The following is a 26905-nucleotide window of genomic DNA, read 5'->3' on the forward strand; positions in this document are numbered from 1 at the left end:
ATGTGGCCTGCCCCTGGGTCATCAGACAATAGAGCCCCTCCATCTGCTTTGAACTTGGAATGTGTGTGCGCATGTGTGTGCGTGTGTAAGAGTATGTGAGGGAGTGTATATGTAAGTGTGTGTATTGTGTGACTCCCTGTGAGTGTACGTGTACATGTGTATTAGTGTGCATATGAGTGTATGTATGTGTGTGACTGTGTGTGAGTGTGAGAGTGAGTAAGGGAATGTGTATGTGAGTGTGCATGTGTGTGAGTATGTATGTGTGCACGCTCATGTAGACACGTGTATGTGTGTGCATGTGTAAGACCATGTGAGGGAGTATATATGTGTGTGTATTTTGTGACTCTGTGTGAGTGTACATGTGCATGTGTATAAGTGTGCATATGAGTGTGTGTGACTTGTGTGAGTGTGCATGTGTGTGTGAGTGTGTTTATGTGTGTGACTGTAAGAGTGTGTGAGGGAGTGTGTGAGTGTGAGTGTGTGTGTATGTATGTGTGTGTGTGAAGGCCAGAGGCTGACATAGGTGTCCTCTATAATTTTCCTACATTGTTATTATAAGAGCCTGGAGCTCAGCATTTCAGCTAGACTGGCTGGTCAGTGAGCTTGAGGAGTCTCCTTATCTCCATCCCAAGCCCTGGAGTTACCGCCCTACCCGGCTTTTTCCATGGGAGCTAAGGATCCAAACTCAGGTGCTCTAGCTCAGTTTACCCACTGTGCACTCTCCCTATCCCTTCAGGGGCTTCCTGAGAGGCCATGGTAGTCAAAGCCCAGCTAGGAAACAAAACCTAAAACCAAAAACGAACAAAACACATGTTGATCTTTTGGAGAACCCAGGTTCAGTTTCCATCACTGACAGGGCAGCTCGCAGCTGTCCGCTCCTCTAGTTCTGCCAGACCGGATGCCCTCTTCCGACCTTCAGAGGCTCCAGGCACGCGTGTACATGGAGGCAAAACAATCAGACGTGTACAATGAAAATTAACTTTATGATTTATATTTATTTTGGTTTTTAAAGACAAGATCTCTATATAGGGTAGCACTGGCTGCCCTAGAACTCACTGTGTAGACCAGGCTGGAGTGCTGGGATTAAAGATGTATAAAAATGTAGCTTTTAACATTTTTCTAAAAAATGTAAAAACAAAGTAAAACCTCATATACCAAGGCTGTGAATTGTTATTAATTATTATTAATCCCTACAGTGTCCAATCTATAAATTTAACTTTATCATGGGTTGGGTGCGCATGTAGGGGGAGACATCTAAGGGGGATTGTACCATGCACTTTGAGACATCCACTGGGTCTTGTTCCCCAGAGGGTAAGGGGTGACTCCCATATTCTTGCTATGTCAGCTTCACTGATGTTTGTCAGGGACAGTGCTGTTCAGCCCACTTCCCTTTCTGGGGAAAGGGAAGAAAGAGGAGTCTGAGGAAATCCATCAGGTTGTGAGGACTCACATTGCAAGCTGTTTCCTCAGAGTAGGGACTTTCCATGGGGAAGACAGACCATGGAGGAAGAGCTGTTTTACTGTGCATGCATGGCGCATGTGGGTATGTGTGTGTGTGTGTGTGTGTGTGTGTGTGTACGTGTGTGCACGTGTGTGCGTGTGTGTACGTGTGTGCATGTGTGTGCGTGTGTGTGTGTATACATGCATGTGTGGGCGGGCATGTGTGTGTGCGTGTGTGTGTGCGCGTGTGTGTGTGTACCTGTGTGTATGTGTGTGCTCGAGTGTGTCCATGTGTGCGTGTGTGTGTGTGTGTATACATGCATGTGTGGGCGGGCATGTGTGTGTGCGTGTGTGTATACATACATTGTCTATGTGCATGTGTGTGTTTTATATGCACACATACGTGAAGGTATATGCGTGCATAGAGGTGAAAGCAGGATGTCATATGTGTGTTCTGATGCTCTCCACAGTCCCATGATCCTGGGCATCTCACTGAACCTTGAGCCGTGTTAGTGTCCAGCCAGGCCCGAGATCCTCTAGTGTCCACCACCAGCAGCTGGGTTAAAAGACTTGCTTGGCTTTGCCCCACTTTTTATAGGGGTGCTAAGGATTCGAACCTTGCAAATACTCTAACCACCAAGCCCTGCCCCCAGCCCTGCCCCCAGCCCTGCCCCCAGCCCTGCCCCCAGCCCTGCCCCCCAGCCCTGCCCCCAGCTCTACCCCCAGCCCTGCCCCCAGCCCTGCTGTTGTTACTTTTAATCTATTCTTTACTCACAGCTTGGCTTAATTATGGATAAACCATAAGTGGGGGTTTTTTTGTTTGTTTTGTTTTGTTTCTTGAGGCATGGTTTCTCTGTGTCGCCCTGGCTGTCCTGAAACTCATTCTGTAGACCAGGCTGGCCTCAAACTCAGAGCTCAGCCTATCTCTGCCTCCCGAGGACTGAGATTAAAGGCATGAGGTATCACTGCCTGGCATGTTTGTTCATTTGGAAAATTTAGTGCCAATAAATGCATACCAAGCGACCAAAGAGAAGTGTGCACCCTGAGCTAAGAAGGGGGCCTGTGAACAGCACACACGGCCCCCTGCATGTAGACACATGCGCTGAACCCCAGAGACACACGTATGGTGGTAACCAAGACTGAGGAAAACCTGCCCCCTACCATCAGCAGGCTGCACACCCTTCGAATAGAACAGTAGCTCGATGTTGAGGTTGGCATCTGATTCTCTGCAAATGTTTTTCCCTGAGTCCCTTCCACGAGCCAGGCCACCATTATTAGTGGGATATGCCGGCTACACCCTTGGAGTTTCCGGACTCCACAGGTCAGACACCATCCCACCAGACTGAGCAAGGACACACAAGCAGGTCTGCAGGAGGAGCTGTGCACAGAATTCTTCCTGCTGTAGAACTTATTGGTACCAGTGCAGCCTCTACCATCTCCTGATCATCACAGTCCTGAGTCCACACCTTGCTAGATGTGATTCCCCTCCAAAACGACACTATCCATACCTCCGATATCCTGCCCAACCCCATACCTTGGGTTCCTTGTAGCCCAGACCAGTGTCAAAATTGCTAGGTAGGGAAAGATGACCTTGAACTTCTGACACTCCTACCTTTACTCTTTAGTGCTGGGATTACAGGCATGTGCCTCCTCCCTCCGTTTGTGTAGTGTGTAGGGTGAAAGCCAGGGCTCCACACACGCCCGGCAAGCACTCTCCCACTGAGCCAGCCACATTTCAGTTCCACGTCAGTCACTTCTCTCGTATTTTTGTCTGAATCCTGACACAAGCAACTTTAGGGAGGATTTATTTGGGTTTCCCGGCTCAAGGGGATATAGTCCGTCATAGAAGGGGAGGTATGAAAGCGAGGCTGCTGCCCATGATGGCAGGAGCTCCCCGAAAGCTCACCATATCTCCAACAATCAGGAAGCATTGGAGAGGCTGGAGCCAGAAGCCAGGCCAGGCAATAAACAGAATCCTCAAAGAGCATCTGTCTGCTTCCTACTTCCTCCAGCTAAACACCATCTCCAAAGTTTTCTTAACCTTACGGCGCTATGAGGTAGAAAGTTAAATGTGACATATGGCAAAGTGACCAACCTAGGCCATTACAGAAAGGAAGTAATACATTGGGATGTGTGTACAAGGTGTGTGTGTGTGTGTGTAAGTATGTGACAGAGTCCCACCCAATAGCCCAGCATAGCCAATACACACTCAATATGTAGCCCAACTGGCCTTGAACTCATAGCCTCCTGCCTCAGTGTCTCAGGCTATTATGATTCCATGGGGGGGGGGCATGAACCGCCCCCCCCCTCAGCCTTTTTCTTCTTTGGGGAGGATGGAAAGTGCTGCTTCTGTCAGTGTGTGTGTGTGTGTGTGTGTGTGTGTGTGTGTGTGTTCATGTTTGTGTGAGGGTACCAGTGTGGAAGCCAGAAACGGGATCAGATGCCTTCTTCAGCGAGTCATTCTCCGTCTTCTGTTTTGAGACAGCATCTGGCTCTGACCCTGGAGTTCACTGACTGAGCTAGGCTGGCTGTCCAGCAAGCCCCAGGGATCCTCCTGTCTCTTCCTCCCAGCACTGGTATTACAAGCATGCACCTCCATGCAGCACTGCTCTTACAGACATGCACCAACATGCCGTCTCTTTGCATGGTCTCTGGGGGGATCTAAATCTGTGTTCTCATGCATTCTCGGCAAGTACTTTACCTTCTAGACCATCTACCGAGCGCCATAACTTTCCCATTCTTCCTGAATCCAAGTCACAGTAGGGCCAGTTGAGGAGGTGGTAGTCTCGAGGTGAAGTAACTATAATTCTGAGGTGACCTTTAATTATAGTCGTGTACATGGTAGTGATATTTTAAAGTTCCTTTTGAAAATTAGAAATAAACGATATTTAAATAAGAGGGAAACTTTTAAGACCCTAGGGATAAGAAAACAATGATCACTCTTGTGGTACTCTTTCCTTTCTTTGGGGATCCTAAAATGAAGTGCCACTCAATCCACAGTACCGTAAAGTCCCAGGAGACACCTCAGAGGCTATAAGCCCATATATACAGTTGCAGCCCTCAAGGTACCCAGAAGTCTGGAAACAGATGGGCAGTGTGCTCAGGGTTGAACACAAGCACAAGGAGTAGGAAAAGACAAGAAGGTTAATGCTGATGGACTAAGAAGGAAACAGCAGTTACCAAGATACAGACTCGTAAAGTTGTATAGCTTGCCAACATGGCATCCAAGTTGCTGGGCTCAGGTAGACCCTGGGAAGGTGGAGCTGGACACATGGATTTGGTCCATGATCAGTGTGTGTGTGTGTGTGTGTGTGTGTGTGTGTGTGTGTGTGTGTGTGAATTTATCCTGCAGGCATTTGGTCAAGTGATGATGTATTTTCTCATTAAATAGCTTAAGTTCCACTCCAAACACTTAGGGCAGTGAGCCTGGGCAAGCACTGCCACCCTCTGTCCTTAAAGTGCCAGCTCCCCCTTTTCAGTGAGGATAATGAGGGCTACTTTGGGGACCACTAAAGAGCCTAGGGCAGACAAGTTTTTTCTTTTTTTTTAAAGGTGTGTGTGTGTGTGTGTGTGTGTGTGTGTGTTCATGTGTATGGGTTATTTGCCTACACACACACACCCACAAACACACACACATATACACACATACACACACACACACAAACACACACACATACACACACACACACACACACACACACAAAATGTGTATGTCTGATGCCCTTGGAAGCCAGAAGAGAGCATTTAGTCCCGTAGAACTTGAGTTAAAGACAGTTGTGGGCTGCCATGTGGGTGCTTAGCTTCAAACTCAGGTCCTCTGGGAGAGCAACAACTGCTCTTCATTGGTGAGCCATTTCTACAGTCCCCGGAAAACATTTTCTGAAAAGATAATGACGATTTTAGATTTGACAGGCTATACTGTTTCTGTGGTACCTACTCGACTCTCGTTATAACACAAAAGCAGTCATTGACAACACACACACACAAGCTCTAGGAAAACTTTATATATAAAGACAGGCTTCGAGTGCGGGGTGGGGTGGTAATAAAAAAAAAGACAGGCTTCAGGACAGTTATGGCAGGTGGGTAAGAGTATAACTATCTCTGTTTCAGATAAAAAGAAATCTACCTTCCCTCGTTCCTGCTTTCAGCACCTTCTTCTGTGCGCAGACAGATTCCTCCTTTCACTCCAAGGTTCTCTGAAAGCTTTCTAGTACTATCAGGGCTTCCCTACTTCTGAGCTCCAGAGACCAAGAAGAAAACGGAGAATTTGCTCAGCTGAGTGAAAACTACCTCGCTTGAGAGCCAAGTATTTTAGTACTCAATCAGCCAGTCAGAGAGATGACTCCGTAAGCACATGGCGATGCTATCCCCAGAGCACATGGGGGATGGCTCCTCACCAAGATCATGTGGGTGGGTGAGAAACCCCCTCTTCCCTGCTGCCTGGGCCCCAGCCTCAGCTGTGTGTAATCCTTGAGAGTCACATTTTCCATTTGTCAATCTGAGCAGTGAGGAAACTCTGCTAAGTGGCAGCATCTGTGTGTGCACCAGCAAGCATCTGTGTGTGCACCAGCAAGCATCTGAGCCAGGAATTCCAAGAGATATCTGGAAGAGAGCTGAGAATGTGAGGACCAGCCTCAGGGTCAGCCTGGCTGTAGAGGAGGGGTAACTGACATGGCAATAGGAAGTAGATAGGATGGGACAGGAAGGGAAGCCCTAAAACAGAAATGGAGGGGACAGTTGTGTGAAGACTTTTGGTACTTTTGCTATCATTACAAGAAGAGGATGATCTGGCATGTGGTGAGATCAGAGTCAACAAGGGCTGAACCAGCTCTGAGTCAGTGGGCTTGGCTGTTGCCACTGGGTGATTCCACCGGACAAAGGTGCAGTGCATGTGCCTGGGAATTCTGACATGACTGATAGAACTGTTACCATGAAGTCTCGAGGTCTTGGCTGGTTGTTCTTGAGAATGCCATGGACAGAGAGAGATGGCTCAGTGGCTAAGAGGGCTTGCTGCTTTTCCAAGGACAGAAGTTTGGTTACTAGGCACTGGGAGGCTTGCAGTCACCTGTTAAACCAGTTCTAAAGTCTTCTTCTGGGCTCCATGGGCATTCACACACATGACATGCATGTGCACACACATGGCACATATGGCACATAAACACACAAATGCACACTCATACATATAGTGCACACATACACACATACAGATAGACACACAGGGCATATATTCACAAACACAGAAACACACACATACATGACATACACACACGGCATACATTCACATTCACATGTGGAATACACATACATTCGCACACATGGCATATACACATGGCACATACACAGCATATACACATTCACACACATAGTGTGCACACACACACACACACACAGAGAGATAAATCTTTAAAAAAATGGTAGGAATTAACCCAGACACATGTTGCCAGTAATCACAACTCACAACATTCAGCTGGACCAAGAGGATCTCCGGTTGAAGGCCAGCCTACCTACCTGGTAAGAGTGTATAAGGTCATTATTTTGATGTGGCAAGAGGCAACCCTGGGAAGATAATACCACTCTTGCAAGAGGCGACTTAAGAAAAGATTTTATTTTGGCTCACAGTTTCAGGGCATACAGTCTATGATGGTCAGGAAGCATGTGGCTGGGGCAGTTCCATCCATGGCAGCAGCAGGTTATGGCATGGCCTGTTCAAGTCTTAGAGGATTGAGAAGCAGACAGACCCACCTGGAACCAGAGGTAGACATCATCTTGGAGGCCTGCCTCCAATGACACACTTGTACTAGCTAAACCACAATGCCTAAGGTTCCACAATAACTCAGGCTATCACTGAGGAAGAAGACCTAACACAGGAGCTTCACATTACACACACCACATTCACACCATGGGGGGGGCACCACATTCACACCATAATACACAAAATGAGGCCAAAACTAGAAGTTATAGAGTTATTCGTGAAGGCTCCCGATTTGTTTTGACTAGATAAAACCTTCTCTCTTTTTTTGAGATTATGATATAATTACATCTCTCTGTTTTTCCCTCTCTTCCCTCCAAACCTTCCCTCGTGCCCTCCCCCACTCTCCTTTGAGTTCATGCTCCCCCTTTTCTTATTAACTGTCATTGCATGCTGCTATGTGTATTACATGTATATACGTGCATATTTCCATACATAACCTGTCCAGTCTTTATAATGATCCCCGCATGCATGTTTTCAGGGCTGGCTGTTTGACACTGGACAACTAATTTGTGTCCTCTTCCCTGGGAAGACCCTTCCACTCCCAGCTCTCCTCAGTTGACTCTCATTCTTTGTGTAGGGTTCAGACCCCAAGAGCTTTTCCCCAGCCAGTCTGTCCCCTTCACTAGTGTCCCCCTCATTCAGCTCATGTCTATGCAGTCATGTTGGTGAGACTATGTGTGTAGATGCTGACATTACTAGGAGACACAGTCCCACCGCAAACTCTGATCTTCTGGTTCTTATAGACTTTCTGCCCCATCTTCTGCAATGTTCCCCTGAGCCTTAGGTGCAGGAGTTGTTTTGTAGATGTATCCGCTGGGACTGGTTGGGTCCTCTGCTCTGCTTTTCGATTGGTTGTAGACCTTGTAATTAAAATTGTGCCAGTCCAAAAACAAAAAACAAAACCACACAGCTGGCCAGATTCTATCTAGTGTTGATGGAGTCGATAATTTCAGGGTTTCTGAGCTGCTGGGCAAAGCCCACTCCAGGGTCCTGCTCTGCTGATAAAGCTTCCTACTGGATTTGGTCTGTTTCAGCTTCGCCTGCAAATATGGCTTCCAGTTAAATAAAATGCTCAGCCAAGATTTGAATTTCGGCCAATAAATACTTTCTCACTATAAATGTATTAAATAATTTTATTTACTAAGTAAACGTACCCCAATGATCATACAAGTCATAATTTTACCCTTATCCTCCAAAGATTGCTTAGTTTTGTGCAAATAGTTTAGGTAAATTCAAATTTACCTAAGCACCTTGCATTTTTGGTATTTTTACTGTTATGGGGAGGGCGCATGCCGTAGCACACGTGTGGAGACAGGAGGACAACTCTGCAATGTTGAGTCTCTCTCCCTTCACCATTATGTGGGTTCCAGAGATCAAACTCAAGTCACCAGACTTGCACAGCAAGCACATTCCTCACCGAAGAAATCAAACTGTGAGCTATCTCACCGCTTCCTCTTGCTTTTCATTGATTGAATCTGGTGCTTCCCTATATCCCCCACAGCCAGGCTCCAACTTACCACTGGTTCCTCTCAAGGGGTCAGCAAGGCGGACTTACTCCATGATACGGATGCCACAGGAATAAAGCCCACACCTCCAAACACCTACCAGGCATGTTCAACCTTCCCACGTTATGACATGATGTTGTCGTCTACAAAGTTAAACCCAAGAACCACCCAAGCAGTCTGGGGAGATATCGCAGGCTAAAGGTCTTCCCGTGCAAGGGTGAGTTAAGACTTGAACTCAGGTTCCCCATAGCCCACACAAAAGCCAGGTGCCACAGTGTGCGTCGAGTAGTTCCAGCCTACAGCAAGGTGGGGACTGGAAACTGGGGACTTTCCAGAGGTTCACGAGCTAGCCTAGGTAAGCAGCAGCAAACAAGAAACTCTGTCTCAAACAACGTGGACAGCAAGGACTAACATCCTAGGTTTCCCCGCAGTCTCCACACACACGCACTAGCTTGTACATGCACATACATATAAACATCACATCATATCATCATATCATATCGTCATATCATATCATAGCGTCATATCATAGCGTCATATCATATCATATCATAGCGTCATATCATATCGTCATATCGTATCATATCATAGCGTCATATCATATCGTCATATCATATCATATCATAGCGTCATATCATATTGTCATATTATATCACATCATAGCATCATATCATATCGTCATATCATATCACATCATAGCGTCATATCATATCGTCATATCATATCATATCATAGCGTCATATCATATCGTCATATCATATCATAGCGTCATATCATATCGTCATATTATATCACATCATAGCATCATATCATATCGTCATATCATATATCATAGTGTCATATCATATCGTCATATCATATCATATCATAGCGTCATATCATATCGTCATATCATATCATATCATAGCGTCACATCACATCACATCAACCTACCTGAATGCATTCCTGTAACTCTCAGACTGAGCAACACCATCCTTGATGTCTAAGGGAGCCATTTTGCAGCCACCTCAGCCCCTTCTGGGCTGTAGGTGCTTTGTCTCTCTGAGCTCCATTTCTTCATCTCCTGAATGGACATGGGCTTGACCCAACTGCTCCCAAGGCAGCTGAGTCACTGTGTATCATTGATAATCCGAGAGGGAGCAGGCATCTTCCATGGGTTGTGGAGGAAGCCTACTATTCAGGGTCTTCCGTTTGGAAACAGTGGGGACAGCAGGCTTAACCACTAGACCTGTCTGTTCCTGTAGAAAGTACAGACAGGTACTAAGGGCAGTCTGTGGCTCCTGACGCCATCAACATGATCTCCTCTCCCCAGGTATTCTCATACATGCAGAGGCCAGGAGGTCAGCCTCAAGAGTCTCTCTCCACCTAATGTTTTGAGATCATGTCTTTTGCTAGGTCAAAGCACATCAATTCAGCTTGATGGGCAGCCAGGGAAACCCAGATACCCTCTTGTCTTCATTTCCAGCCCTGGGATGATAAGTACCCCACACCATTGTACCCAACTTTGTACACGAGTGCTGAGGATCTGGTCTGTGGGGCTTAGGCTTGCATAGCTGACCTTTTTCCAACTGAGCCACCTCCCAGCTCCTTCTAAGTTTTTGAAGCAAGAGGACATGTCATTGCATGGCTGCAGCTGAGGGAAGGCCACTGTTGTACCCTGCCAGGAAGGCCATTGTGGATCAACCAGCGAACAGAAAAGAAATGGCAGATCACTAGGCTAGATGGATCCTAGGGGAAGGATTGGACAAGACTCACTAAGTAGGTCTGATAATGAAGCCATGGGTTTTCAGTTAGCTCTCTGCCCAAACAGGCTCTCATTATAGCCATCTGGGTAGGAGGAAAGCCATTCTGAAGAGCCATGTGTACCCTTCCTATTGGCTATTAGACCCTTTACAAAGGCTCCTCAAGAGGTCGAAAGTTTCCTAGGAATCTCGTGCTGGTAGAAGGAAAGGTCTGGAACCCAGGTCCAGTCAGAGGGGGAACTTATGTTCCCGGAAGAGATTTCATCCAGTCATCCTAAGACCATCTCACAGGACAGGTTGGTCTGTGATGGGTCTGTGACAGGCAGAACCACATCTTGACCAGACCTGCTCACCTGTGAATAACTCTCTTGCCCTCTTCGTAAATCTGAACCTCATCTGGACCCTGAGGATGAACTTGGGCTCCCTGGATCTCTTTGTTCCTCTTCTCAAAGAGACCTCACTGGATAAAGCTCCTTTCTCTGCTTTTCACTGTGATTCTCTCTCTCTCTCTCTCTCTCTAAATTGGCGTAGTGATTTGGGAGACTGCCAGGACTCAGGCCTCAACCTTAACAACGCCCGCAACAGTATCTCAGGCCCTCTGACCACCTGTACCTGCAGAGTTGCAGTTCTCCACCCGATGACTGAGTTTATGACTTGATTTCTGTGGTATTAGTTGGAACTGAACATGCTCTGAAAAGTGTGCCAATTACGTCAGAGAGCGGGGAAACGCTAACCTCCCTCCACGTGGCCAGCATTGTCCTCCTGAAATTGCAAACTACTACCAGGCACCTGGGGTTAATCACTGCTGCAGAGGAAGTCACATTGGTCTGCATCAGCCGTGACTACCTGTCTATCTTTCTTGTGCAGGTCTGGCGATACCTGGCCCCACTGCTTCCACATGAAGGACTCTGAGTTACAGGCTGCCTCCCTGCCCCTACTAATGATGCCTGCTCCTCTGGGTAATCCATTACCCACAGTGACTCAGCGGCCTTGAGGACTTGGGACGATCTGATTACCCTGTTCACCTGTACTGTCAGAGCCTCCCACCTTCCCCTCATCGGAAATGCAGCAGCAGCAGCAGCAGCAGCAATGGCTGCAGCATGGAGCCCCACGTGAGGCCTGGCATTCAGGTCTGAAGAACCCTCCAACCACTATTAAAGCCATACTTTCTCAGTGCAAAAGCAAAAAAAAAAAAAAAAACCCACAAAACCCACACACAACACCGCAGCCAAGTGCTCCGAGAGCGTCTTTTGGGACAGAGTGTATAGTCACGCCATCTTCCTCTGGGTAAGATGGAAAGATTTCTGGACGGGAGGAGATGGCTTAGCACATCTAGACACTTGCTGCCAAGGGCTGGCAACTTGAGGCCCGTCCTCAGCACCCACCTGGTGGAAGGAGGAAACCGCCTCCCAGAGTTGTCCTCTGATGACCAGTAACCCCCTCCACAAGCGGCCTGGCCGGTGGCCAACAGCATCCTTTGATGAGAACCGCAGGCACCTCCCTTGCCAGGCAAGGCACAGACGTCTCAAAACAAGGACAAGATCCTGTTTTATAACTTCGAGGGGCTCTATAACCAGGAAGTGCAAAGGAGCACAGCACACCTGAGGGGGGCCTTCCAGCACCCCACCTCCTGTGGAGCTGACAAGCCTGCTCAGTGTCTGAGTTCTAATTTAGAAAGAGTGACGTGGGCTGGAGAGATGGCTCAGCGGTTAAGAGCACTGACTGTTCTTCCAGAGGTCCTGAGTTCAAGTCCCAGCAACCACATGGTGGCTCACAACCATCTGTAAAGAGATCAGATGCCTCTTCTGGTGTGTCTGAAGACAGCTACAGTGTACTTATATATAATAAATAAATAAATTTTTTAAAAAAAAGTGACGTTTTCATTCTTGTCTTTCCTAAGCTGGCCATCAATCTCTCCAAATCTCTTCTTCCCTCCCTCCCTCCCTCTCTCCCCATTGGATGCTGCATCTTCAGCTGCTTGAAGATTTCCATTGCTTAACTTGCCTACTTTCCTGACCTCGAACTCAAAAAAAAACCCCACAATTTTCTCTTCTTGAGGTGGCCGCCTGCCTTGCTGGCTTTCTGTCTACAGTGCTAATAAAATTGTTTTCAGGTTTCCTTTTGAATCCATTTTCAATCTCTTTCATCTGTGAGACAAGAGAAGGAGCCTGAGTTCCCAATCTGGTTGCCTTCTGGAAGCCGGGTCATCTGCGAAGGAAGACTTGGGGCTGTGAAAAGTGCACAAAAACAGCAGAAACGGACAGGTGAGGCTGCAAGGCCCTGGCCTCAGGTCTGAGGTCAGGGCCTCTGTTCCCAGGTTGCCCAGGGTTTGAGGGTTCCCTAGATGTTTGTCCACCTGTTTGAGTAACAGAGCCCTGGCTTGTTCTCATAAAGAAAAGGGCTGTAACCATTGATATGCAAATGGTGTTTACCCAGGTGGGGCATCTTGTGTGACTGGCTCTGGTAGAGACACTTTATGCTAATGTTCTGCCTCTATTCCAGGCTCTAAAGGGACCTTGTGGGCCTAACCACAGTACAGTGCACATATATAGAATTAGTTGGAAGAGAGGGAGGAAAGAGATGTTGGGGAAGGAGGAAGGGAGACAGAGAGAGAATGAAGTAGCTCTGGGTGCAATGTCTGTCTTGCTCACGTAATAGAATAAACACACATGCCAGAGTAAAAAGAAAAAGTCCTGGACTTGCTACAACTGGCACACACACACACACACACACACACACACACACACACACACACACCTTCCTCTGAGGCACTGGCTCTCACCCTTCCTAATGCTGAGACCTTTTAGTGCAGTCCCTCATGTTGTGGTGACCCCCAACCGTGAAATTATTTTCATTGCTACTTCATAACTGTAATTCTGCTACTGTAAAGCAAACGTCTGATACCTTATATGTGACCCCTGCTAAAGGGTCGTTTGACATCCCTGAGGGAGTCACAGACCCACTGCTCTAAGGACTGGAGATGTGGTTGAGTAACTTGCAGAGGATTGACCAGCATTAGATTCCCAGCAATCACATCAGGAGGCTCACAAGGCGCCATCATTTCTCCAAGGCACCTGCACTCACATGTACACACACGCACACACACACACACACACACACACACACACACACACACACACAGTTTAATAAAAATAATTTTTAGAAATAAACCTTTCACTGAGTCATCTTAATGCAAACTATTATGACGTTTGCATTACTATGGGCAGAGCACACTTTTACTTTTTATTCGTTTTCTGCTTTTGATTCTTCGGTACTAGAGATTGAACACAGGGTCTTGCATACAACAGGCAAGCACTCTACTACTGAGCTATATTCTCCTAATTTTTCTAAAATTCCAATTTCAACACAGGGTCTCTCGGAGTCAGCCAGACGGAACACAAAATTTACAAATCTGTACGAGTTGCAGAGATTGCAGGCATATGCACCAGTCCCGGCTCTTAGCTTTGCATCTGGGCAGAGCCTGTCTGAGAGAAGCCCCCTTGGTACTTCACACTTGTAAACTAAGTGCTTCCTATCGATTGATGGCCGGCAGGATAAAGATAGACTGAGCAGCTCTGGGTGCTCATGTTGCTCAGAAAGTTGTCAGTACCATGATGGTCCAGCCTACTTAGTTCTTAGCACTGCCCCGTGCTTGCTTCTTATAGAACTCTATTTGCTTTATGCCCCTGGACTTAGCAGAGTGCCTGCTTTGGAAGGGGTTTGGTGACAGTTGAGGTTGATGGAGATAGATAGGCAAAAGAGTAAAGTCCACCCTGAATAAAGAAAGGCTTGGAGCAAAGGTTACGCCAGCAGCTGAAGCGCCCAGGAGCAGGCACTCACAGGAGGGAGGCCAGCCTTTGAACCACCTGAACATGCAAAATACACACACGTATCTGCAAAGGAATTTGGCACCAAACATGTGTCATATCGAATGACCTGTTTATAGGGACTGTTCTGGAAAAATGAGACTCAGGTGTCAGCGATGACTAACATCGTCAGCTAAAGAGAGGAGAAGTTGCTCAACCTGGCTTTGGGACAAAGTCAGAGCAGCACCCAGGACAAGTTCCGTGGAGACTGGCAGCTGTGTGGGATCAGGTCCTTTTTTTGCCGAGTGCCTAGTGTTACACTAATTCCTACACAGCAAGTGACTACAAGAACTCAGGGAGCTGACATGCCACTGGCTGTGCTGTGACTAACAGCTTCCAAGGGGATCCTGATACTCTACATCCCGAAGCCTCTCCCACAATCACCCAGCAGCTGCCGACCAGTGTGCTTGGCCAAACTAGAAATCACTCCAAAGCCCCACAGGATGTCCTACCTGAGACATCACTGAAACAACGGTCCAGTAGGAAGGAGCACAGATCAACTGCCTTTGACCATGACCAATGGACACAGCATTCTAGACAGTGCAAGTGTTTGTGTTCATGAGTGCAGGTGCATGTGTGTGTGTGTGTGTGTATACACCTATGTGTATGCCCACGGAGGCCAGTGATCAGCCTTGGAGGATCAAGCGCTGATCCTCACCCTTCTGTGGCAAGCATTTATGCAGTGATTGGATTACCTCGTCAGACCTTGGTTTGCTTTTATAAGCAGTGTGTGTGTGTACGCAGGGCCCTACCGTCTGCACATATACATAGCACACGGCTGCATGTGGCTGAAAGCAAGCCTACCAGTGAGGTCGGGGAGAGCCCTGGGGTCCCAACAGTCAGCTGGGTGATTACACGGACTCAGCATATCACATTTCCCTCGGCAAAATGAAACTCAAGGGATCTGCGTGAGTATATGGCATGGCCAATTATCAGGGTCTTCCAAACACAAATAGGGAAATATAAGAGCTCTGGGATCCCATCTGGTGCTTCTCTTTGGCTGTTATATCAGTTGTAAGAAGACCCTGAAGACCAAGTTCCTTTGGATTTACCTGAGATATTCCAAGGCTAATTTCAACGCACTTACCGTGCATCCGCTGTGCGAGGTGGAGTGCACCAAAACTTTTCTGTGCTAAAGTAGGTCTTGCCTTCAGATGTTTGCTGTGCACAAGAGGATCACACACAGTAACCTCTGGCCCCATGAGTGTTCTTCTGTGCCAACACTCACACTCAACTGTAGTGTGAAGATACCTCATGGGAAAGCACCAGAAGTAAACGCCTACGGAACACGAGAGGATGCCTTCCCTCCCCACAACACCACACTTGGGCCATGAATTAGCCCCTTGTTCAGACATCCATACTGGCTATGCTACCCACCCATCATTTAGCACCCAATTCTGCAATCACACAGATGGTCTTGATGATGCAATGCTTAAATATTCACGTAAAACTTAGACTCTGTTGTAGACACGTACGCACGAGGCGTGTGTGGTATAGGTAATGTTAAGTTCTATCAAAATCCACGAAAACATAGCAGGCAAATAGTGGCTCTGTCTTTCTGCCCCATTACAAATGCCACCAGACGCAGGAGCTAGCATAACTTCTTGACAGAGGAGCAGCTCCCACCACATGCGGCCAAGCGGAAATCCTTTCAGAGACAGACATCTGAGGTCACTTTGAGGACTTTGATATGATTAGAAATTTCAAGCCTAGAAGATCAAAAGGCAAAAAGACATAAACACATCCAGGATTTTAAAGACTCGGGAATTAGCTGGGCAGTGGTGGTGCATGCCTCTAATCCCAGCATCCAGGAGGCAAAGGCAAGTGGGTCTCTGTGTCTGAGGCCAGCCTGGTCTACAGAGTGAGTCCCAGGTCAGCCAGAGCTACACAGAGAAACCTTGTCTCAAAAACAAACAAACAAACACCAACCTTAGGGATCAAAGCACTCACCTGACCAACTGAAGAGTTGTTACGGAAGTGTCACCTGGCAGGTTAAATCCAAGGTGATGGATGTGTCTTTAGCCCATCATTCCGTGGGAACAGGATTCTCACAGAGACATGAAGTAGGGCTGGATAGATGCCTTAGCTGTCAAGGGCACTTGCTGCTGCTGTTACAAAGGACCCAAGTTCCCTGCCATTCACAACTCCCTGCCACTCCAGTCCCCAGGGGTATAGTACCCTCTCCTGGCCACTGTGGGTAATGCACACACAGTGCACATACATCTAGACAAATGTGACACATAAAAATTAAAAACAAATTCTTAAAGAAGAAGACACAAGCTGTGTCTGTCAAACACCCACTCGCCAAGTAAAGCACACACTCCCCTAAACAGAGAAGCCCTCTTGGGTCCACCCCACCCTGGGCTTGGGCTTGAGACAAATTACAACGCAAAGAAACAGAGTTTTGTGAGGCATACGTGATGTGGCCCATGGGACAACAAGGCTTGGCCCGGACGTTTGTGGAGAAGAATCCAATCTACACACACGTGACACTTGTGCAAGAGACAGAGCTAGAGATGGGGAGGGACCAGCAGAAGCCCCAAGATTGCACATGAAAGGTGCCAGTCTACAGAGGAGTTCTGGAAATCCTTCCTTACCTGGACTTCCTAAACGGAGCACACGGGAGGAGAGCCTGCTGCATGCAAACTTGGGAGAATCAGGTGTTAAGTAAACTGCCTTAAAAGGGTCAGAGGTTATATGGTCCACATGTTCTGGGTTCTTCCCTCAGCTCACCATCTCATACCCATTCCTCCCTCCCTTCCCTCCCTTCCCTCCTTCCTCCCTCCCTCCTTCCCTCCCCTCCCCCTTCCCTCCCTCCCTTCCTTTTTCCCTCTCTTCTTCCCTTCCTTTTTCCCTTCCTTCTTCCCTTCCTTTCTCCTTTCTTTCCTCCCTCCTTTCCTTCTTCTCTTTTTTCCTTCCTTCCTACTTATTTATTTTAGTTTTCTTGAGTCAAGGTTTCTCTGAGTAATCTCAGCTAGCCTACAACTCATTATGTAGAGCAGACTGGCCTTGAACTCACTGCCTGTTTCTACCTTTCTTCTAAAAAAATAAAAGAAAGAAAGAAAGAAAAGAACCTTAAGATTTATTTATCTTAGGGGTTGGGGATTTAGCCCAGTGGTAGAGCGCTTGCCTAGGAAGCGCAAGGCCCTGGGTTCAGTCCCCAGCTCCGAAAAAAAAAAAAAAAAAGAACCAAAAGATTTATTTATCTTGTGTGCACGCACATGCATGCAGTGCCCAAAGAGGCCAGAAAGGGGCATCAGTTAGCCTAGAAATAGAGTTGCAGATGATTGCAAGCTGTTGTGTGGTTGCTGGGACTCAAACGCTGGTCCTCTGAAGAGCAGCCAGTGCTCTTAACCACTGAGCCCTCCTCTCTCCTGCCCCATTTTTCTTTTTTCCGTAAGATTTCTCTATTTCTGTCTCTAATCCTGTGTCCCTGGTGTAGTCCTTTGCTCTTGGACACACGGGCCTGGAACTGGGTCTCTCTGAGCTCAGGTCCGAGGCTCAGCCCTCATAAGCGTGTTTCCCTCCATGCTCTGGGCCTCCCTGCTGCTCCTCTGATCTCCATGATTAATGCAGAAAGCCTGACTTCTTCTTTATCTACCCTCCTCAGTGCTGGCCAAGCTGGGGTTTTCAAGTTTGCTTCTCCTCTATTTTTTTTTCCTCTCTCAAACTTTAATACGTTTGTTCTGAGTACATCTTCAAATCCCTTTTCAAAAATATATTTCCAGTTTTACTTTATGTGTGTACGTACATATGGGCAACTTTCTGGGAATTGGTTCTCTCCTTTTACCACTTGGGTCCAGGAGGGTGGGGGTTGGATTCAGGTCACCAGGCTTTGAAACGAGTGCCTTTGCCCACGGGTCACCTTGCCAGCCTCATAGTATCTTCTAGGAACTCCAAAGAGGGAACCCAGGGGCCTGCATGTCACTCGGTGCCACTGATAAACTGGTCACTGAGAGCCAAGGCTAGCCCTTCAGTGAATCACACAAGCCTTTGGGTGTCAATTAAAATGTGTAATTCCAGAGACCATGCTTCTGTGGACTACTGAACAAAGGTGCTGGAGAGCTTCAGTGGAGGCAGCCTCAGAGTCTGCCTGTAGGGGGTCTCAGGAACCACAGTCTCTTAGCAGAATAGGAAGAAGAAAGTCTGGGGAACGTGACCCTGACACTCTTGGAGGATGAAGTTGTGGGGACCAGACGCCAAAAAGGCAGGAGGCTTCAGTGTCCAGCCTCCAGGTCCTGATTCCATTTCACAGCAGAAGACGATCCCTGCACATTAAAGTCAAGAGAACCCTGGACAAAAGGAAGCTGTCCCGTGCAGAAAGCTCACTTGCCCCAACAAGCCGCTCACTGGAGCATCTGACAGGGAAGGGCCAGGAGCCCAGGCTGACTTACCACAGTCTCCGGGCTGTGGCAGGGCCCAGAGTACCTCCCGGCTCTGAGTCAGGGAGCGAGCGTGCTCCACCTCTACAAAACAAGCTGCCGCTCTCCTCTCATTCCCACGCTCCTGGGTCGGGAAGCAGGTGTGGTGCAGCGCGGGCAGGTTGACATCAGTGCAAAACACATTCCTGGCTCCTCCGTTTCTATGACTCGTGCAATTTCTGAGGCTGAGTTACTCCTGACCTCTTTGGCCAGCCCTATTTATTCACCCACCAATCCCACTCCTTTACCAGACAACACCGTAGCCCTCAGGAGGCACCTCCTGCTCAACCCCGGAAGGAGTCCATAGGACACCAGGAAGTCCACCCTTAGGAGCCTCGGGAGCTTCCGCTGCAAAAAGGCCCTTACGGCATCCACTCACACGTGGTCTGGGCCTCCCGGTCCCATCTCTACCCCGGCCGTCTCCTGACCCCTCCACGTAGATCCATTCAGCCAAAGGATAGATAGATAAAGGTGTTCTCTGTCCCCGGGATGTGAACCTATGACCTAAATCAGGCAAGATTTTTGTCCCTCGTGGAACTTGCCTCTCAGAGAGAAGAAACATTAGAAGCAAGCAATGGAATCAACACTTCCGGTCACGTTAGCGTACCGTGGAGGATGCACAGCGAGAATGGGGTCAGGAGAAGGCCAGGGTTGTTGGTGTTGGTGGCAAGTGCTGTCCTAGCTCACTGAACACAGTACATACTTGCCCTCTAGCCCAAGCATGGGCAACAGGAGTGGCCCATGAGGGTTCTTCCTCTGAGCCCTAGCACGTGGATGCACGGCTCCTATGTGTGGTGACAGGAGCATGAGACAGCTTGTTCACATCTTAGGAAACCGGGGAGTAAAGAACTGAATGGAAGGCATGGCCGGCCTGCAACCTTCAGTCCAGTCTCTTCAGTCCAACCAGCCTACATCTGCTGGTCCCTGTATCCCAAGGGTCCCAAAAACCCAGCACTGCCAGTTAGAGACCAAGTGTGTAAATTCATGAACCTGAGGGTAGTTCACATCCAAACCACAACAGCAAACCAGCCAGGCTAGGAAGAGAGGCCAAGCCTGAGGCCTTTCCAGAAGCTTGGTGTTAACCTGTTCTCCTCAGATGACCTTCACAGTGTCTAGGAGCCCTCAGCCAGTGATGGTCTCCACACAGTTTTAACAACACCCCACCCCTGTGGACTGGGTCTCTTCTCTGAGGAAGGCCTGATGACGTCAGGTCTTAGCTCTGACTCCTGACCCGGCCACCTTGTACATTCTTCTTCCTAGAAGTGTCCCTGCTCCTTGCCGCATGGGACAAGCGCCAGACCACACTGAGTGTTGGACTCAGAAGTAGGCACCTCCCTTCCCTCTTGAGTGTCACTCTTCCCCCGTGCTTCCTGGGATGACAAGTGACCTTCATTCCCATTGGTGAAGTAATGGCTTTCGGTCTCAACCCTCTTCTCACCCATTAGTCACGTCCAAACATCGCTCTGTGAGCACAGGACTGGTTCCCAGGAGCTCAGAGAGTTGCAGCAAACTCCAGCTTACCAAACTCCTGCCCAGGTGCCTGGAACCACTCTGGCCCACTGCCACTAATGGCCTGACAGCTGAGGCCTGGGAAAGCCTGCAGGCAGAGAGCTGTCCCCATACTGTGTGACTCTGCACTTACCCTCTGTTCACTCCTGCACCGAGTGGAGTCATTGCCAATAATAGCAGGAGAAGGAGGTGCTAGGAGACTGTCTGTCTGTCTGTCTGTCTGTCTGTCTGTCTGTCTGTCTCCTCTCTGTCTTTCCCCCCTCTCTGATACTGGGGATGGAACCTAGAGCCCTGCACATGGCTGGCAAGCACGAGATCCCGCTGTGCAGCATCCCAAGCCTTATGAGGTGCAGAGTGAAGCAAATGGAATATGGTCACGGAAACCATCGGTACACACGGAAATGGTTCTGCTCTGCGGAAAAACTGGTCATAACACTAACCTCTGAGCCTTTATCCCCAACGGCCACCTGCTAAGAGCATTTTCAGTCTGTCAGCAAGCAAACCTCGGCGTCAAATCCGTATAGCCTTCTACTGAGTCGCTGGGAAATCAGTACGCGTGTGCGCACACCACACACGAGTTCATCTCCTGCCCCCCACATCGTGGCCTGGAGGAGCAGAGCTGGAGCGCACACTGTGGAGGAGCTCTGAGCTGGCCCCCCGGGGAGATGGTGCAGGTTAGCCCTGAGGTGGGCCATGTGGACTTTTCTGATGCAGTTCTTCTTTAGACAGTCTCGCTTGTAGCCCAGGCTGGCCTCAAATTTGTGAACCTCCTGCCTCAGCCTCTCAATTGCTACGATTACAGTTGTGTTATACATCACCCTGCTGCTTCTCAATACAGGGTGCCCCTGTGTGGTCAAAAAGAGCCTCTTGGGTCAGTGGCTGTTTACATTCTTCTTGATGACTCTTTTCAGAAGAAATCGCCACAGGTTGTGTGTGTGTGTGTGTGGTAGGGTGCACATGCATGTGTGTGTGCATGCTGTGCACATGCATGTGTGTGTGTGCATGCTGTGCACATGCATGTGTGTGTACATGTGTGCATGTGAAAGCTAAGATACAGTTTTGAATGACAGTCCTCAAACACTGTGTTTTGTTTGTTTGCTTGCTAGGTTTTTTTGTTTGTTTGGTTGGTTGGTTCTGGGTTTTTTTGGGGAGAGGGGTTTGTTTTTGTTTTGGTTTTTTGTTTTTGTTTTTGTTTTTGTTTTTTGTTTTGAGACAGGATCTCACTGGCCTGCAGTCACCAAGTAGAAGAGGCTGGCTCGCTCGTGAGCTCCAGGGAACCCCCACCCCACCCCTGCCTTCCCCAGCAGTGGGATTGTAAGTGCATGGGTTCTGGGGAGTCAAACGCTTTTACTCGCATGGTACTTACTGAGCCATATCCCCAGCTCCAAAGTGATCTTTGTCCTCCCCTCCCCCTTCTTTTCAATCCCAACTCACAGGCCTACCTTCCAGCTGGAGTAAATACTCCAAACTCATTCCTCCTCCTCCTCTCCCTCATGCCCACGAGCAAAGCCTGCCAGTGCTGCCTCCCAGCATGGCCTGAGCCTCACATCACCCCCCCCCCCCCCGTTCTTCCTCCATCCGCCCACTTGCAGTCACAATCCTGCACAGTCTGAGCCAGGAGGTTCTCCCTGCTTTACCAGGGCTCTGCTCCTCACAGCCCTCAGGCCATCTCTCATCCCCATCTAAGAGCAGTGATCTCCTCCCTGGCCTTTGGACGGGCTACTCCCATTTCCTTCTCAGAACTGCTGCACCTGCCGTCTTCCTCCAGCTGAAAGCTTGCGTCCCGGGTCTGGCTCACCTCATCCTTCTCCGAGCCTCTGTCTGAAGTTATTCCTTTACTCTTCCCCTCTGCTCTCTGTTGTGACAGAGCTGTGCCTACCTATGTATGTGAGCACAGGCTGTGTGCAAGTGCAGCACGTGCGAGTGTGGTGTGTGTGTGTGTGTGTGTGTGTGTGTGTGTGTGTGTGTACGGTGCGTGCAACTGTGATCATTCGTCTGTGAAGAAACCACAGGAGGACACCAGGTTTCCTGCTCTCTTGCTCTTCACCTTCCCCTCTTGACAGGATCTGTCTTCAGAGCTAGGCAGGCAGCCGGCCTACAAGCTCGAGACTTCCTTCTGCCTCAGCCTTCCACCACAACAGGGTTATAGCCATGCATAATCACCCATGGCTTTTTAAGTGGGTAAGTGGGACTCAAACTCAGGCCCTCTTACACAGCAGCTCTCTCATCCACTGAGCCATCTCTCCAGGCCAGTCTTATTCATCTGTATCATCCTTAGGGTGTGTGCTACTCTCCAAAACGATTGCGTCATAATTTTACCTCAACTTGGTCTCCAGTGACCACTGTATTGGCAAAGCCACATGTGGCCCCACTCACTGCTGGGTTCCCATGCCTGTAATCATTCCTTAGACAGGTTGAGGCCCTCAAAACGTCACTATTAACACCACACACACACACACACACACACACAGGAGCTTCAAGAAAACAAGGAGGACAGGGTACCCTGACGTCACCTTGATGTCAACACCAAGGGCTAAAGGGCTCAGAAAGAGTTTCTGAGGCCTCCTGGCACAAAGGGAGGTGCCATGTCTCTCCCACCTCTAGCCTCCTTCCTCATACAACCTGTCCATGCTTCAGGAACTGATGACTGGTCCCCATTCACCCTGTTCTCCCTGCAGTAACTGGTGACTGGGCACAGTTGGCCCCAGCCCTCTGCACTGCAGAGCCTAGGGCGGGACAGTGCCTTCTCCCTCTCTTGGCCTCCCCACCATGCCAAGCAAGCTTTCCAATTTCCCCATCTGAAAGACAGGGACAAAGACTGTCTTGTCTCCCCACCTACTTCTCACGGTGTGAGGAAACAACTGTTTGCTCGGAAAACACTTTGAGAAACTTGGGGAAAGGTGCTCAAGGCTCAGATGACGCCTGCTACATCTGATCCGGGCCAGAGAAGGCCAGGCCAACCAGCCCTACAGTTACCACCGCCTGCCCCCAGGGAGGTGCAACATCTTCTCCGGTGTCCCTGAGCCATTGGCTGGGCTCTCATCCCAGAATCTGGCCATGGGCTGTGCATGCGTACACACTCTCCACAGAAAGTGTGCTCTCCACAGAAAGCATGCTCTCCACAGCTGGACAGTGATCCCCAAATAACCAGCCTTGCTTTTAACTGAGGAGAGGAGCTTCAGGCGGATTGACCCGCCAGCGCCTCTCACACGCATGAGGGCCTACGGTTGCGTGCCAGGCTCTCCAGCAGGGATCTGGCAACAGAGGCATTGGTCTTGGCTGCCAGCCTGGGACAGACAGATCTGACCTGCAGGTACACAGGAGCCCCTCACAGAGCCATGGCTCAGAGCCAGCAGTAATGGCATTGGTCACCTCTTTATTACTTCAACCATACTCTGGCCCCAAGGGAAGCTGGCCTCAGCATGAACCACACGTATTCCAGGGCTATGCGACACTGCCAAAGTCAAGAACACTAGGAGAACTGAGGCTCAGGCAGCTGTGTGGGCTGAAAGGCATACCTGCCCCTTGGTCCTTGGTACTGCTTCGAAATAGAAATCACTCCCGAAGGTGGCGTGGACACACGGTCAGCAGACAGCAAAAACGGACCAGCATGCATTTCATCTGAACTTCAGGATAGGGAGAGCAGCAACCAGCTCAGCCTCTTACTAATCATATTTACTGTCAAATGAAAAAGGGGAGGGGCCTTCCGAAGATGGTTCAGGAAAACATCCTTCATTGTGACGACAGTAAAGGGAGTCTGTGGCATTGTCACCACCTGGCAGAGGTGCAGATGGCCACTGATAAACGCTGGCCCCGTGTCTCTTCAAGTTGGTGCCTGAGTCGCATGCAAGCCACCACCGATAGAAAGTGCCTCCCTCCCCCAACAGAGAGAACAGACTCTGGCCTCGGAGCCTGGTTGAGTACAGTGTCCTGCACAGGGGTGGTGACAGCCTCTGCTGTCATCAAAGGAAATGTTCTCTGCCTCTGTCCTGCCAGACACGTTGTTAATAACAGTCCCTCAAAATGTAACAAGTCACACACAAACACCTAGAAGCCCCAGATAGTCATCCCCGTGCCAACAAATATGTCTGTCTATTCGCAGGTGGACTGGGCTCTCACACCCGTGAGGACACGCATATCTGTCACTGTCGGTTTGGTGCACACAGCTGTCTCAAAGCCCCCACTGCCCTTTCCTATGACCTATGCCTCTCCTACACATCCACCAGGAGGGGCATCCTGAGCCCACCATCCAGAATGAGCTTCTCCATCTAAAGGCTTTTGTTTTGTTTCTTTCAGGAAGGCATCTCTGGCTTGGAAAAGGAAGGGGAGGGGAATTTTAAAAATTCAAGTTCATTTCCTGAGTCTTTCCAAATTCTCAGAAGCTGTGCCCAGAGGACAGAGAGGTCTCAGGCAGACCGTGCGTGCAGAATGGAAACTAAGTGCCTGTCCCCCAACACCCGCTCTGTTTGAGCCATCTGCTGCAAAGCTGACTTAGCAATCTGACAGCACTGAGGGGCTCAGACAGCAGTGTCTGTCTCTTCTCATCCAACCCCACCCCATCCTTTTAAAAAAAATGTTTTTGTTGTTTTTTGAAACAGGGTCTTGCTATATATAACCCAGGCAAGTCTTTAACCCCCCACTGTGGTCCAGGGTGACCTCAAATGTCTGCTCTAGGCTTGCTGCCTCAGCCTCCGGAGTGCTGGGATTCTAGATGTAAGCCATCACACGCACAGCACGAAGAAACTTTTTTAAAGAATTATTTGTTTGTTTGTTTGTTTGTTTATTTGTATGAGTGCACACTGTCACTGTCTTCAGACACACCAGAAGAGGGCATCATAAATGGTTTGTGAACCACCACGTGGTTGCTGGGAATTGAACTCAGGAACCCTGGAAGAGAAGTCAGTGCTCTTAATCTCTGAGCCATCTCTCCAGCCCCACAGAAAAAAATATTTTTAAGGCCAGTTAGAAATGTGGGTTTCCCTGGGTGTCTATCTGTTTTAGATTGTTAGATTGGGTTAACCAAGTCAAGTCCAGAGATCAGGAGACTGAGGCAGGACTGTCATGAGTTAAGACCAGCCTGGGCTACATAGCAGGTGGCCCTTGCTCAGTATGGAAACCAGGATAGAGGACCTTCCAAAAGCTAAAATAGAGGAATCACTCCATCCAACTCTGTGACTCTCCAGTGATCTGCCCCAAGCACTTCAAGTCAGCACTCCCAGCATTCCTGGTGCACTAGTCACAGTAGGAAAGTCCTAGAACCCACCTTGGTGTCCAGCAGCAGGATACAAAACAAAACAGACGACTTTAATACGTGATGGAATTCTCCCAGGACATTATACTCACGCGGTCCATAAGGAACAGGAAAAGTCACATCACCTGCAGGAAAATGGATGCAACTTCATGGAGATAATCATATTAGGCAAATACATGTTTTGGCTTACACACAGCTTCTAGGTGTGCAGAGAAACATAGAATCATGTATGTAAAATATGTGTGTGAAAGCTGAGCCAAGACAGTTGGCGGGAACAGTGGGCTTATGTGGGAAACAGGATCAATATATGATATGTATGTGTATAGAAATACTCTTCTGTGAACTACACAATGCACATAGTGAATATTTTTATTTAAAAATCGACCAATGAACAACTAAATCAGACCCAGGAGCAGGGTGAACAGACAACAAGGCAGAGAAGCACAAGGGTTGCCCCTCCTGCCACCGTGCGTTTCACACGTATCATTTGCCTACTGTTCTGGCATATAATAAAGTCAGCTGGGCTGAGCTAAGACTCTAAGGAGACAACACCAATCCAAGAGAGCTCTCAACTCTAGCTCTCTTAGTCACCCGTGCACCACAGATGGACTTGTTATTAGCAAAAGTCATTTACAGAATGAGCTGACCCTGTCCATTGCCTGCCCACTACTACCTGCTACTAGGAAAGAACTTGTCTCCAAAAGCCTATGTGATGGAGCATGTATGATGGAGTATACATAGATGATGGAACATGGATGATGGAGCATAGATCATGGAGCATACATAGATGATGGACCATGTATGATGGAGCATACATAGACAATGGAACATACATAGATGATGGAGCATACATGGATGATAGAGCATGTATGATGGAGCATAGATGATGGAGCATAGATGATAGAGCATGTATGAGAGAGCATGTATGATGGAGTATACATAGATGATGGAACATGGATGATGGAGCATAGATCATGGAGCATACATGGATGATAGAGCATGTATGATGGAGCATAGATGATGGAGCATAGATGATGGAGCATGTATGAGAGAGCATGTATGATGGAGTATACATAGATGATGGAACATGGATGATGGAGCATAGATCATGGAGCATACATGGATGATAGAGCATGTATGATGGAGCATAGATGATAGAGCATGTATGAGAGAGCATGTATGATGGTATGATGGAACAAACGTAAGTAATGGAGCATATATGTTGGAGTGTACATAGACAATGGAGCATACATACATAGGGGAGCATGTATGATGGAGCATAGATATATGATGGAGCATGCATATATGGTGGAGCATACACATATGATGGAGCATGTATATATGGTGGAGCATACATATATGATGAAGTATACATATATGATGGAGTATAGATAATAGAGCATACATGATGGAGCATAT

Source organism: Rattus norvegicus, chromosome 19, assembly GCF_036323735.1.
Source record: "Rattus norvegicus strain BN/NHsdMcwi chromosome 19, GRCr8, whole genome shotgun sequence".
Lineage (NCBI taxonomy): Eukaryota > Metazoa > Chordata > Mammalia > Rodentia > Muridae > Rattus > Rattus norvegicus.